Source organism: Symphalangus syndactylus, chromosome 6 (assembly GCF_028878055.3).
Source record: "Symphalangus syndactylus isolate Jambi chromosome 6, NHGRI_mSymSyn1-v2.1_pri, whole genome shotgun sequence".
In the NCBI taxonomy this organism is placed as follows: domain Eukaryota; kingdom Metazoa; phylum Chordata; class Mammalia; order Primates; family Hylobatidae; genus Symphalangus; species Symphalangus syndactylus.
Window position 1 is genome coordinate 66,217,033 of NC_072428.2, and position 13,878 is coordinate 66,230,910.

The window sequence follows — 13,878 nt, forward strand, 5'->3', positions numbered from 1 at the left end:
TGAACAACAAGAACACATGGACACAGGGTGGGGTACATCACACATTGGGGCCTGTCAGGTGGTGAGGGCTGGGGGAGGGATAGCATTAGGAGAAATACCTAATGCAAATGATGAGTTGATGGGTGCAGCAAACCAACATGGCCCATGTGTACCTATGTAACAAACCTGCATGTTGTGCACATATACCCTAGAACTTAAAGTATAATTTAAAAAATTAAATTTAAAAAAAGAAAGATAAGAAGGACATAACAAGCAAATAAGAAGTCAGGTATAGAGGCACAGGGCATGAAAAGCCTGACTTTGGGAGAAGAGTCAAGTTGCATATGCCTAGAGTCTAGTGTTTTGTGGGCAGGGTAAGAAAATACAACTGGAGATGTATGATATCAGGTTTTGGAAGGAGAGAGTGGAAACCAACAGAAGTCTTTAAGCAGGATGATGGCATGAGCCTCTTTGTTTTGGGGGAAAATGCCTCCGGTAGATATGTGAAAGACAGGATGCAGTGGGAAGAAGCAGTAGTGAAAAGACCAAAAGTGGTAAAGCTGTTGCAATATACCACATAAAAGAAGACAGAGGACTGAAACAAGACATTGATAGTGAAGACAGAGAGCTAGGGGTAAATTCAAAAGAAGTTTTTAATGTAGAAGTGACAGGATTTGTTAAAATAAGGGTTGTAATAGGTGAAGGTAGGAGAAGAAACATAGCCACCAAGCCTCTAACTTGCACATTTTAAGCTTGAACTGTTAATATATGTCTACAGATTTGCAGAGTAAAGGGAAACAGAACAAGCTTGAATCATTTTATGAAAAGAGTAGCTCTGGAGACCCTAACCTTGAACGGATTAGAAGACAAGGGTAGGATCCACATTATAATACTAAGAAGACAGAAATACAAGTTTGAGCTCAGGAGAGAGATTAGTATTAGAGATAAATATCTGGCATCATTGGCATATATAGACAGGAAATAGGAGAAAATAAGGTAACTCAAGAAGAGTGCACAGAGGTGAATTCAGAAGAGGACCAAAGATGTAGGCCCTAGAAACACTACTACTGAATGGATTAAAAGAAGACTAGCCATCAAAAGAGAATTAAAAGGAACAAGAATTAATTTATTCCAAATTGTCCAACAACTCTATTCTATTATTATTGATCACCTAATACAGAACAATCATTGTAGGTACCAGGGAGTAGGGATTATAAAAATTAATATGATAGAGTTTCTGGGCAAGGATAGGGCTCTAATGGGGTTCAGAGACAATTTGAGACACACTTGCAAAACTGTTGCATAGGTGCTACAATAGAAAAACTTACATGATGGAAGGAGAGTACAGGATAGCACCCATTTAAAGGACAATCAAGAAAAATTATGAAACCAAGAGAAAAGAGATTATCAAAAAATAGCATCAGCACTGTCAAATGTGATCTCTGCACAGATGTTACTAAAATTTGAATGTTGGTATTTATAGTCTCTATCAAGTTGCTCCTTCCAGTAAAGCATGCTGACTCTTAACCCTCAAAATATGTTTAGTGGTCACTTTACACATTCTATCATAACGTATCACAGAGCAATTGAGGCATGTCTGAAAGGCTGTGAAAAGGAAAGTAATATTGTTTTATAGCTTATACACTCAAATTAACACTATTTAGACTGCAAAGTGATCCCTGGACAGTCAGGAGGTTCTAGAAAATCCCTTGAAGTTCCATAGATATTGTATTTTCCCCCCTAGATTTACAAGAGTGATGGAAGAGGAAAAACAATGGCTAATATAGTTTTAAAAAATATTGCTGAATGACATTCTATTTGGTCAGGTGCTGAGCAGGCCCTGAATACCCAGCAAGGCAGGTAGTGTGGTTTGACACTGCTAAGTACTATGAGATTGGTGCTCAGTCCCAGCTCTGCCCCTTGCATGCTAGATTTTAATGTGTCATTTTCTAAAATGAATGATTTGAATAGAATATTCAACATTTTGTGGCTCAGTGAGCCTAACTTGTATGAAGAAAAGATATACTCTCTAATGAGTAAGCAACTAATAAACAAAAATGTACAACATGGCCAAGAAGTCCTTAAGCATAAGATTTTGTCTTCTGTGAGTTATTTGTTTAATAACAATTTCAGGTAATAACAGTTAAAGACCTAAAAATCACTAAAGAACATAACAGAAAATCAAGGTTTACATGGAGAATGAATGAGAACATGCAGATTATTTATAATGAGCACACACATGTATTTTCTGTGTATATTTAAAAACAGTTAATGTGCACTGACTGCTTACCATCCACCAGACACTATGCTAAATATTCCATACACAATATTACTAATCTCCATAACAACACAATGAATTAGGAATTATTATTATTCTCATTTTACAGATTAGAAAGGGGCTTAGAGAGGTTAAATATTTTGTTCAAGGTTACAAAGCTAATCACTGACAGTAGTAGGTTCAAACACAATTTATCTAAATCCACAGTCCATGTTCTTCACCATTCCACAATACTATTTATAATTCATGGTAACTACAAAGAGAGATGTAAGAAAAGTATTGAATCCAGACATGTACCAACTGATTGAAAATTATGTAAAGTGAATCAGAGAAAGTCTCATTAAGGAAATAGATCTGAAGATATGCTTTAAAGTTAGATTATCAAGAGATATTACCACAATACTGATCTAAATAGTCCAAAAGTGTCTCACTTTCATGGAGGAAAAAACTAAGCTAGATATACTCATTTTAAGTCAAGAGTTATCATCTAATCACTACAGTAAATTTTACCTCTTGTGTCATAGTGAGTACCGAATTTCCACACAATTTATTGTTCAATTATAGAGTCACACAACTTACACAGAGAGGGTAGACTGATGGATATCAAACATTGGATTCTGAATAAAAAGTTTATTCAGGAGACCATTAGACAATTACATCCAAATATGTGTGACGCTGATAAGAAACCAGGCTGCAATTTAGCAAATTCTCTCTGACAGAGACAGCAGGGGAAGAAAAAAAGAAGGAAAAAAGTAAGGTATCTGTATAAGTTAAGATAAATACCACTGAGAAAAGAGAGTCAAGCTGCATGAGAGAGTCTCAGAGTCAGCACTGTAGGGAAGTGGAGGAAATTCTGAAAGGAATTTTTAAAAAAACAGAACAAGTTAGAATACTGAAAGCACATTCAACAGCATTGAATGACCTATCAAAACTGAATTCTGTTAAATCTAAGCAGCTGCTGTTGTGTGTCATGTTGCTGAGACAGAAGACCCAATTACAACTTTAGTGGCTAAACCATAAAGATACTATGACTGGTGAGAGCTGGTAAAAAAAGAATGCCGAGAGTCAGAAAAACTACTTGATAGAAAGAATTTCTCTTCCTCTGGTATTCAATAATAACACTCATCAGCATGAATTTTATTCATTCATTCTTTAACAAATATTTATTGAAGCCACTGTTTTGGGTACCAGAAACACAGCAAGTTAAAACAAAAATCTCTGCTCCTGTGGAGCTTAGATTCTTGTCCAATAAACCATTGTTAAGTGAAATACATATAGCATAAAAGATGGTGCTAAGAACTATGAGGAAAAATAAAGGAAGGAAGTGAAAATGAGGAACATGGGAGACAAGCCCAAGGGAAATCCATTTTTTAAAAGGAATGAGAGGAAAGACCTCAATAAGCAGATAACATTTAAACAGAAACCTGAAGGAGATAGAGAAAAGAGCCATGGAGATATTGGAGGAAGAACGTAGAACAGCCAGTGCAAAGGCCCTGAGGCAAGAGTATTCTTGGCAGCTTACAGGAAAAGCCAAATGACCAGTATGCCTACAGTAGAGTGAGAGAAGGAAAAATCATAAGAATGAAGTCGAAAGAGTAGTGGAGGTAGAGGGACCAAATCATGTGTGATGTTTTAGGCCATTATAAGAACTCTAGTTTAACTTAAATAAAATGGAAAAATTTTGCAAAATTTTTAGCAGAGAAGAAACATAATCTGTTCTACATGTTAAAAGATAGTAAAGGCAAGCCTAGAAGAGAACCAGTTGGAAGGCTAATGGGTATATTCATGAACGCCTTAAAATTACTATCCATTCTTAAAGAATAATGGTTAAAATTTAGGCTCTGGAGTCAAACCTGTGTTCAAACCCTAACTCAACTACATACCCAAGCCTAAATTTCTTCATACATGAAATAAGAATCCAAAAAGAAGTATTAAACAACCAAACAACTGCTGTGTGTCAGACTCTGTTCTATCATATCTAATATTAGATTTCCTTCAGAAGTGGACTAGGAGGCAAGAATTTGAGTGCAATTTGCTTGTTAGGGAAGAACAGGAATCATATCACGGGAGTCAGGAAGCAGCACAAGCAGGGAAAGTCAGCCTACGTAGAGTATGTTACCACACCAACTACTGCAGTGGACAGCTGAAACTTAATCACACAGAGAAACTCTGGGAAACAGACTAGAACACAAAATTGTCCCACCCAAGAAGCAGGGAGATAGAATAATACTTATACTCCAAGTTGAGTCAGCCACGAGTTATAGGCAGCTACAGAGAGGTGTTAATTTCCACGTACTCCAGTCTGTCCCTGTCTTTCATCAGCAGAATGGCTTTCTGTGGTTCTTGAAAAAGCCCTCAAGCATAGAGAGGCACACAGGGCTGTTGGAAGTCTTCTAGAGCACATTGAAACAGTCTGATCTGAGGGATATGGGTCAGGCACCAACAGCAACTGCTATATATCTAGACAAACAAAAAAAAGACTGACAGTCTATAACACAAAATGCTAAAAGTATTTATTTCTGAATAGCAACAATTGTTTGTGTTCTGTATTTTATTTTCTGGGCACCTTTTTATCTTAAAAATTCTGTAACAAATATTTATTATTTATAAAATAAGATTTAATATATAATAGCCAATATTTATAGAAATCTTTAACAGCATCTTGTTTCTTACTGAGCTCTTATAATAACTTAGTGAGGAGAAGGAATTATTATTATTTCAATTTTACAAAGAAAATTGAGTCACTGAGAAATCGAATGGATTGCTCCAAGTTGCACCAGTAGTTATTGGTTAAGACAGCTTGTGTAGATGTCATGATTCCATTACTTTTTACCATCCATAGACTCACCACCTTGAATATAGATACTATCTAAGTCAAACACCTTATTTTACAGATGAGACAAATAGGGTACAGAGTAATTAACCCCAGATCACATAGCCAGAGAAAAATGAAAGCTTCAGGCCTTCTGAGTCCTGGTTTACATGTAATCTGGTTCACACAAGGTTAAGAACATGGACTCTGTATCCATTCTATCTGGGCTCAAAGGCATCCGGATCCACTTTGGCAAGGTGACCTTGAGCAGTTTTTCCTCCCTAAAAGGGGAATATAAAAATGTCTACATCAGGGTGATGGTAAGCATTAAAATAACCAATGCTTGAAAATTATGGTCAAGAGTATCATATAATAATTGCTATTATTAAAGGAGAAAAAATGGATACAGAAAAGAAACTGCCTAGGATTAAGGAGTTCAATGGATCTTGGAAGGAAAGAGTTTTAGCATTTGTAGTGTAATCCTGTTACACATTAAAGAATCTTGAAGTCACTTCCAAAACTTCTGATTAAGGTCATCAGGACTAATGCCAACGGGAGGCAGTTATATATTTGGGGAGGTGGAGAAATAATGAATACTGGGCTTGAACTCTGGTTCTGACACAGCTATTTGACCTTCAGCAAATTATTTAAACTCTCTGTGTGAAGATTTTTCCATCTACCAAATGGGAAGAGAAGTACCTAAAAACTCAGAACAGTGCCTACACTACATAGGAAGTAATCAATAAATGTTGCTCATTATCATTACTAGATGTTGAAGCTGCTCAATTCAATGCATATCAAATTAAAAGAGAAGAACTGTGACCGAATATAACAGGATTTCATCCTGGAGATAAAAGATACAATTTGATCCTAGGCAGGGATGTTTACAGTGGTGGGTCCAGGTTTTAGTACAGAATGGCATAACATATTAGAATCTTTTATTGTCAGCAGCATTATACATATGTGCTCATGTAAATCACTACTGCAATATTGATGGACACATAAGACAAAAATAAGAAGTTGGCAAGTTAATGAAAATAAAGAGGAAATTGTACACTTAAGGGTGTGAAGTAGAAGAGGCATTTTCTCTCCCATTATGAGAATCAGCACCTCATTTTTTATATTACAGATACACTGCATTTCATCTTCTTCAAAGTGCAAGAGCTGTCTTGAGCAAGATAAATAAAATGTAATCATTGTGAAACTGAATATTAATATATTTATTAGTATGAATATTAATAAATATAAATTAAGTACAAATCAGGACCAATAGTAGCCCATAAGTCACTTTTGAGTAAAGTAGAAAAAGGTGTCCCTTTCTCAAAATACTTTCATCTGTTAGGAAATTGTCATAATATAATGATTTTCTTATAACTAAACACTTCACTACAATCTGCCCCAAAACTGTAACGAATGTACAAATTTAATATGTGAGTGATATTAGTGGCATGCCCTAGGATTGTGTAGTGAAAACATGAACAACTGTATACCAGTGGGTCCACTTAATGTGTGTTTAATGAATGAAGTATTTGTCCTAAAAATTCACTTTGCTAAACGCTGAAAATGTGGATATTTAAGAAAATATGGTCTCAGCCCTCATGAAGCTCACAACCAAATAAACAAATGAGTACACTATGGTATAGTAAGTGATGTGTTACAGGGGGAGAGATTCCTAACCTGAGTAGGAGTCTGTATTAACAGATTTGCCCATACTTTAATGGCAGTGATTATAAAAACTAAAACAGCCACCCCCAATTATCTGGAGTAGGTCGATGGTCATTATTGTCACTCTTTGCTTCAATTGACAGATGCTTCAAACCAAAGAAAACAAAGCCACAGCAGGTTTGCTTCCAGAGGCAAACTATTCCTATAGTAAGTGAACCTGCTAGAAAGGCATAGCTAATTTATCCCACTGGAAAGAGAGAAGGGAAAGAAGGTAAGTGAAAGGGAAATAAAAGCAAGAGATTTGAGGGAATATTCTTCAGAGCAGAAAACAGAAAAGCAGAAGTATAAAGAGAACAAGTACAAAGGAGGAGGAATAGTGGGAAAGAAGAGAAACAAGTGACATGATCAAGGCAATACCTTATTATTACATGCATGCAGTGTACATCTGCAAAAAATTAAAAGTAAAAGAAAAATAAGGACAAAAAAGAGGAAGCATAAAATGAGAAAGAAAAAGAAAGCTTGGAAATGAAAAGAGGAAACACGGCATTTAGCTAGACCCCAAGACACTTACAAAAGTAGTCTATGAGTCTCTTGCAGCATTAAAAAACATAGACATTATAAGAGAGGCCACTAGTTGGGATATTGAATTCTCAAATTGCTTTGACCTCAAGTTTATCATGTTGAATTTGCAAATATTAATAACAAATTTGTTGTTGAAATATTAGGCTTGCAGCATAGCAGTTTTGATACCACTAATTTCTATTGTTTCACATCTGTAAAATATAGGTGTTGCAAATTGTACCTAATTGTGATGATCAATGTCATTCAGTCATATGCATATATCCACATTTTGAGCACATGAAATGGATAATTATTCTGTCAACAGATAATCTGTAAAATGATAGATGATACATTTATTTGATTGATGGGAGTGATAAGTGGTGTTGAGGAAAATAGTGATTTTAGCCTCATGGAAGAATTACTCAAGAAGAAATATGAGAATTCCAATACAAAAAATAGCTCTAATTCTAGCCTAAAACAGGAACAAGAAATATAACCAATTTGCTTATTCATACTATCACAAATAAGAAAAAGCCCTCCACTTCTATGCCTCTGACTGCAGTGTCCTTTCTCGTTCTCCAAACTTATCTAAATTTAAATATTTCAAGGCTAAGACAAAATGCTCCTCTGCAAATCCATTCTATTCTCCCCTATGCTGTATCACCAATGTGCTTTTGGTAATTGAACTCAGGTCCAATTTGAGCTCTGATTAGTCTAAGCCAATCATGTTTAAATCATGTCCTATCTTCTTTTCCAGGCCTGAGCAAATCAACCCATGTCATTCCCCTGGTGATATTTTGGAGTTAGGAATAAGCATATGGCCTAAGTCGGCTCCATAAGACTGAAGAAAATGATTTTTGTTCAATAGCTGGCAGGAGGCATCGATTCTCTTCTGTTTGATAAAATAAGGACTTGTATAGTCCTCATTGTTCTGGCAGGTAGCTGACCACAGACCATGAGGAAGAACAGCCCTAGGATGAAACAACGTGATGGATGGTAGGCAGGTAAGACAGAGGAACCTGGATTCCTGATAACATTTTTTTTTCCCATAGGTTATTGGGGAACAGGTGGTGCTTGGTTACATGAGTAAGTTCTTTAGTGGCGATTTGTGAGATTTTAGTGCACCCATCACCTGAGCAGTACACAATGCACCGTATTTGTAGTCTTTTATCCTCACCCCCTTTCCACTCTTTTCCTCGGAGTCCCCAGCATTCATTGTGTTATTCTAATGCCTTTGCATCCTCATAGCTCAGCTCCCACTTATGAGTGAGAACATATGATGTTTGGTTTCTCATCCTATGTAATTTCACTTGAATAATAGTCTCCAATCTCATCCCAGTCACTGTGAATGCTGCTAACTCATTCCTTTCGATGGCTGAGCAGTATTTCATCATACATGTATATATACGTATATATATATATATATATATATATATATATATATATATATATATATATCTCACAGTTTCTTAATCCACTCGTTGATGGATAGGCATTTGGGTTGGTTCTACATTTTTGCAGTTGTAAATTGTGCTGCTATAAACATGTGTGTGCAAATATCTTTTTTGTATAATGATTTATTTTCCTCTGGGTAGATAGCCAGTAGTGGGATTGCTGGATCAAATAGTGGTTCTACTTGTAGTTATTTAAGAAATCTCCAAACTGTTTTCCATAGTGGTTGTACTAATTTACATACCCACCAGCAATGTAGAAGTGTTCCCTCTTCACCGCATCCCTGCCAACATCTACCATTTTTTTATTTTTTATTATGGCCATTTTTGCACCAGTAAGGTGGTATCGCATTGGACTTTTGATTTGCATTTCCCTGATCATTAGTGATGTTGATCATTTTGTATATGTTTGTTGGCCATTTGTATATCTTCTTTTGAGAATTGTCTATTCATGTCCTTAGCCCACTTTTTGATGGAATTGTTTTCTTCTTGCTAGTTTGTTTGAGTTCATTGTAGATTCTAGATATTAGTCCTTTGTCTGATGTATAGATTCTGAAGATCTTTTTCCACTCTGTGGGTTGTCTATTTACTCTACTGACTGTTCCTTTTGCTGTACAAAAGCTCTTTAGTTTAATTAATCCCCAGCTATTTATCTTTGTTTTTATTGTGTTTGTTTTTGGATTCTTGGTCATGAAATCCTTACCTAAGCCAATGTCTAGAAGGATTTTTTTGATGTTATATTCTAGAATTTTTATAGTTTCCAGTCTTAGATTTAAGTCCTTAATCCATGGTGAGTTGATTTTTGTATAAGGTGAAAGGTGAGGATCCAGTTTCATTCTCCTACATGTGGCTAGCCAATTATCCCAGCACCATTTGTTGAAAAAGGTGTCCTTTCCACATTTTATGTTTTTGTTTGCTTTGTTGACGATCAGTTAGCTGTATTTGGGTTTGTTTCTGGGTTCTGTATTCTATTCCATTGGTCTGTGTGCCTATTTTTATACCAGTACCATGCTGTTTGGGTGACTATGGCCTTATAGAATAGTTTGAAATCAAGTAATGTGATGCCTCTAGGTTTGTTATTTTTGCTTAGTCTTGCTTTGGCTATGCAGCCTCTTCTTTGGTTCTATATGACATTTAGAATTTTCTTTTAGTTCTCTGAAGAAAGATGGTGGTATTTTGATAGGAATTGCACTGAATTTGTGGATTGATTTTGGCAGTATGGTCATTTTCACAATATTGATTCTACCCATTCATGAGCATGGGATGTGTTTCCATTTGTTTGTGTCATCTATGATTTCTTCTAGCAGTGTTTTGTAGTTTTCCTTGTAGAGGCCTTTCACCTCCTTGATTTGGTATATTCCTAAATATTTCACTTTTCTTCCAGCTATTGTAAAAAGGGTTGAGTTCTTAATTTGATTCTCAGCTTTGTCATTGTTGGTGTATAAAAGAGCTACTGATTTGTATACATTAATTTTGTTTTCTGAAAATTTGCTAAATTCTTTTATCAGTTCCAAGAGCTTTCTGAAGGAGTCTTTAGGGTTTTCTAAGTAAACAATCACATCATCAGCAAACAGTGACAGTTTGACTTCCTCTTTACTGATTTGGATGCCCTTTATCTCTTCCTCTTGTCTGATTGCTCTGGCTAGGGCTTCCAGTACTGAGTTGAAGAGAGGTGGTCTGAAAGAGTGCTTGATATAATTTCAATTTTCATAAATTTGTTGAGGCTCATTTTGTGGCCTATCATGTGGTCCATCTTGGAGAAAGTTTCATGTGCTGTTGAATAGAATGTATATTCTGTGGTTTTTGGATGTAATGTTCTATATATATCTGTTAAGTCCATTTGTTCCAATGTATAGTTTTAATCCATTGTTTCTTTGTTGACTTTCTCTCTTGATGATCACTCTATTGCTGTAAGTGGATTATTGAAGTCCCCCACTATTACTGTGCTGATGTCTATCTCATTTCTTACATCTATTAGCAATTGTTTTATAAATTTGGTAGCTCCAGTGTTAGGTGTATATATGTTTATGATTGTGATATTTTCCTGTTGGACAAGGCATTTTATCATTATATAATGTCCCTCTTTCTCTTTCTTTTATTATTATACTTTAAGTTCTGGGATACATGTGTAGAATGTGCAGATTTTTTACATAGGTATACACATGCCATGGGGGTTTGCTGCACCCACCAACTGGTCATCTACATTAGGTATTTCTCTTAATGCTATCCCTCCCCTAGCCCCACACCCCCTGACAGGCCCCAGTGTGTGATGTACCTCTCCCTGTGTCCATGTGTTCTCATTGATCAACTCCCGCTTATGAGTGAGAACACGCAGTGTTTAGTTTTCTGTTCCTGTGTTAATTAGCTGAGAATGATGGTTTCCAGCTTCATCCATGTCCCTGCAAAGGGCATGAACTCATCCTTTTTATGGCTGCATAGTACTCCATGGCGTACATGTGCCACATTTTCTTTATCCAGTCTAACATTGATGGGCATTTGGGTTGGTTCCAAGTCTTTGCTATTGTGACTAGTGCCACAATAAACATACATATGCATGTGTCTTTATAGTAGAATGATTTATAATCCTTTGGGTATATACCCAGTAATGGGACTGCTGGGTCAAATGGTATTTCTAGTTCTAGATCCTTGAGGAATTGCCGCACTGTCTTCCACAATGGTTGAACTAATTTACATTCCCAACGACAGTGTAAAAGCATTCCTATTTCTCCACATCCTCTCCAGAATCTGTTGTTTCCTGACTTTTTAGTGATCACCATTCTAACTGGTGTGAGATGGTTTCTCATTGTGATTTTGATTTGCATTTCTCTAATGACCAGTGATGATGAGTTTTTTTCATATGTTTGCTGGCTGCATAAATGTCTTCTTTTGAGGGCATCTGTTCATATACTTTGCCCACTTTTTGTTGGGTTTTTTGTCTTGTAAATTTGTTTAAGTTCTTTGTAGATTTTGGATATTAGCCCTTTGTCAGATGGATAGACTGCAAAAATTGTCTCCCATTCTGTAGGTTGCATGTTCACTCTGATGATTGTGTCTATTGCTGTGTGGAAGCTCTTTAGTTTAATTAAATTTCATATGTCACTTTTCGGTTTTGTTGCCATTGCTTTTGGTGTTTTAGTCATGAAGTCTTGGCCCATGCCTATGTCATGAATGGTATTGCCTAGGTTTTCTTCTATGGTTTTTATGGTTTTAGATCTTACATTTAAGTTTTTAATCCATCTTGAGTTTATTTTTGTAAAAGGTGTAAGGACGGGGTCCAGTTTCAGTTTTCTGCATATGGCTAGCCAGTTTTCCCAACACCACTTATTAAATACGGAATCCTTTCCCCATTGGTTGCTTTTGTCAGGTTTGTCAAAGATCAGATGGTTGTAGATGTGTGGCATTATTTCTGAGGCCTCTGTTCTGTTCCATTATTCTATGTATCTGTTTTGGTACCAGTACCATGCTGTTTTGGTTACTGTAGACTTGTAGTATAGTTTGAAGTCAGGTAGCGTGATGCCTCCAGCTTTGTTCTTTTTGCTTAGAATTGTCTTGGCTATACGGACTATTTTTTGGTTCCATATAAAATTTAAAGTAGTTTTTTTTAATTCTGTGAAGAAAGTCAGTGGTAGCTTGATGGGGATAGGATTGAATCTATAAATAACTTTAGGTAGTATGGCCATTTTCACAATACTGATTCTTCCTATCCATCAGCCTGGAATGTTCTTCCATTTGTTTGTGTCCTCTCTCATTTCCTTGAGCAGTGGTTTGTAGTTCTCCTTGAAGAGGTCCTTCACATCCCTTATAAGATGTATTCCTAGGTATTTTATTCTCTTTGTGGCAATTGTGAATGGGAGTTCACTTACGATTTGCCTCTCTGTTTGTCTATTGTTGGTGTGTAGAAATGCTTGTGATTTTTGCACATTAATTTTGTATCCTGAAACTTTGCTGAAGTTGCTTATCAGCTTAAAGAGATTTTCGGCTGAGATGATGGGATTTTCTAATTATACAATAACGTCATCTGCAAACAGAGACAATTTGACTTCCTCTCTTCCTATTTGAATACCCTTTATTTCTTTCTCTTGCCTGATTGTCCTGGCCAGAACTTCCAGTACGATATTGAATAGGAGTGGTGAGAGACGGCATCCTTGTCTTGTGCTGGTTTTCAAAGAGAATGCTTCCAGCTTTTGGCGATTCGGTATGATATTGGCTGTGAGTTTGTCATAAATAGCTCTTATTATTTTGAGATATGTTCCATCAATACCCTTGTTTATTGAGAGTTTTTAGCATGAAGGGGTGTTGAATTTTATCAAAGGCCTTTTCCGCATCTCTTGAGGTAATCATGTGGTTTTTGTCTTTGGTTCTGTTTATGTGATTAATAACTTGTATTGATTAGTGTATATTGAACCAGCCTTGCATCCCAGAAATGAAGCTGACTTGATCATGGTGGATAAGCTTTTTGATGTGTTGCTGGATTTGGTTTGCCAGTATTTTATTGAGGATTTTTGCACTGATATTCATCAGGGATACTGGCCTGAAATTTTCTTTTTTTGTTGTGTCTCTGCCAGGCTTTGGTATCAGGATGATGCTGGCCTCATCAAATGAGTTAAGGAGGAGTCCCTCTTTTTCTATTGGTTGGAATAGTTTCAGAAGGAATGGCACCAGCTCCTCTTTATACCTCTGGTAGAATTCAGCTATGAATCTGTCTGGTCCTCAGCTTTTTCTGGTTGGTAGGCTATTAATTACTGCCTCAATTTCAGAGCTTGTTATTGGTCTATTCAGGGATTCAACTTCTTGCTTTAGTCTTGTGAGGGTGTATGTGTCCAGGAATTTATCCATTTCTTCTAGATTTTCTAGTTTATTTGCATAGAGGTGTTTACAGTATTCTCTGATGGTCATTTGTATTTCTGTGGCTTCAGTGGTGATATCACACTTACCATTTTTTATTGTGTCTATTAGATTCTTCTCTCTTTTCTTCTTTATTAGTCTGGCTAGCAGCCTATTTTGTTGAACAAAAAAACAGCTCCTGGATTCATTGATTTTTTGAAGGGTTTTATATGTCTCTATCTCTTTCAGTTGTGCTCTGATCCTAGTTATTTCTTGCTTTCTGCTATTTTTTGAATTTCTTTGCTCTT

General features: G+C 36.2%; 1 protein-coding gene and 1 long non-coding RNA gene across 6 annotated transcripts in view; one reads left to right on the plus strand and one right to left on the minus strand.

Annotated features, from left to right (window-relative positions):
• Window positions 1–13,878, minus strand: part of DLG2 (discs large MAGUK scaffold protein 2) — a 2,194,174-nt gene that overhangs the window by 1,968,354 nt on the left and 211,942 nt on the right. The gene's annotated exons all lie outside the window — the stretch shown is intronic.
• LOC134736908 (uncharacterized) overlaps window positions 7,841–13,878 on the plus strand; it is a 43,026-nt gene continuing 36,988 nt past the window's right edge. The window contains exon 1 of the long non-coding RNA XR_010121385.1: window positions 7,841–8,299. This is a non-coding gene — a long non-coding RNA (uncharacterized lncRNA). The remainder of the gene's footprint in view (window positions 8,300–13,878) is intronic.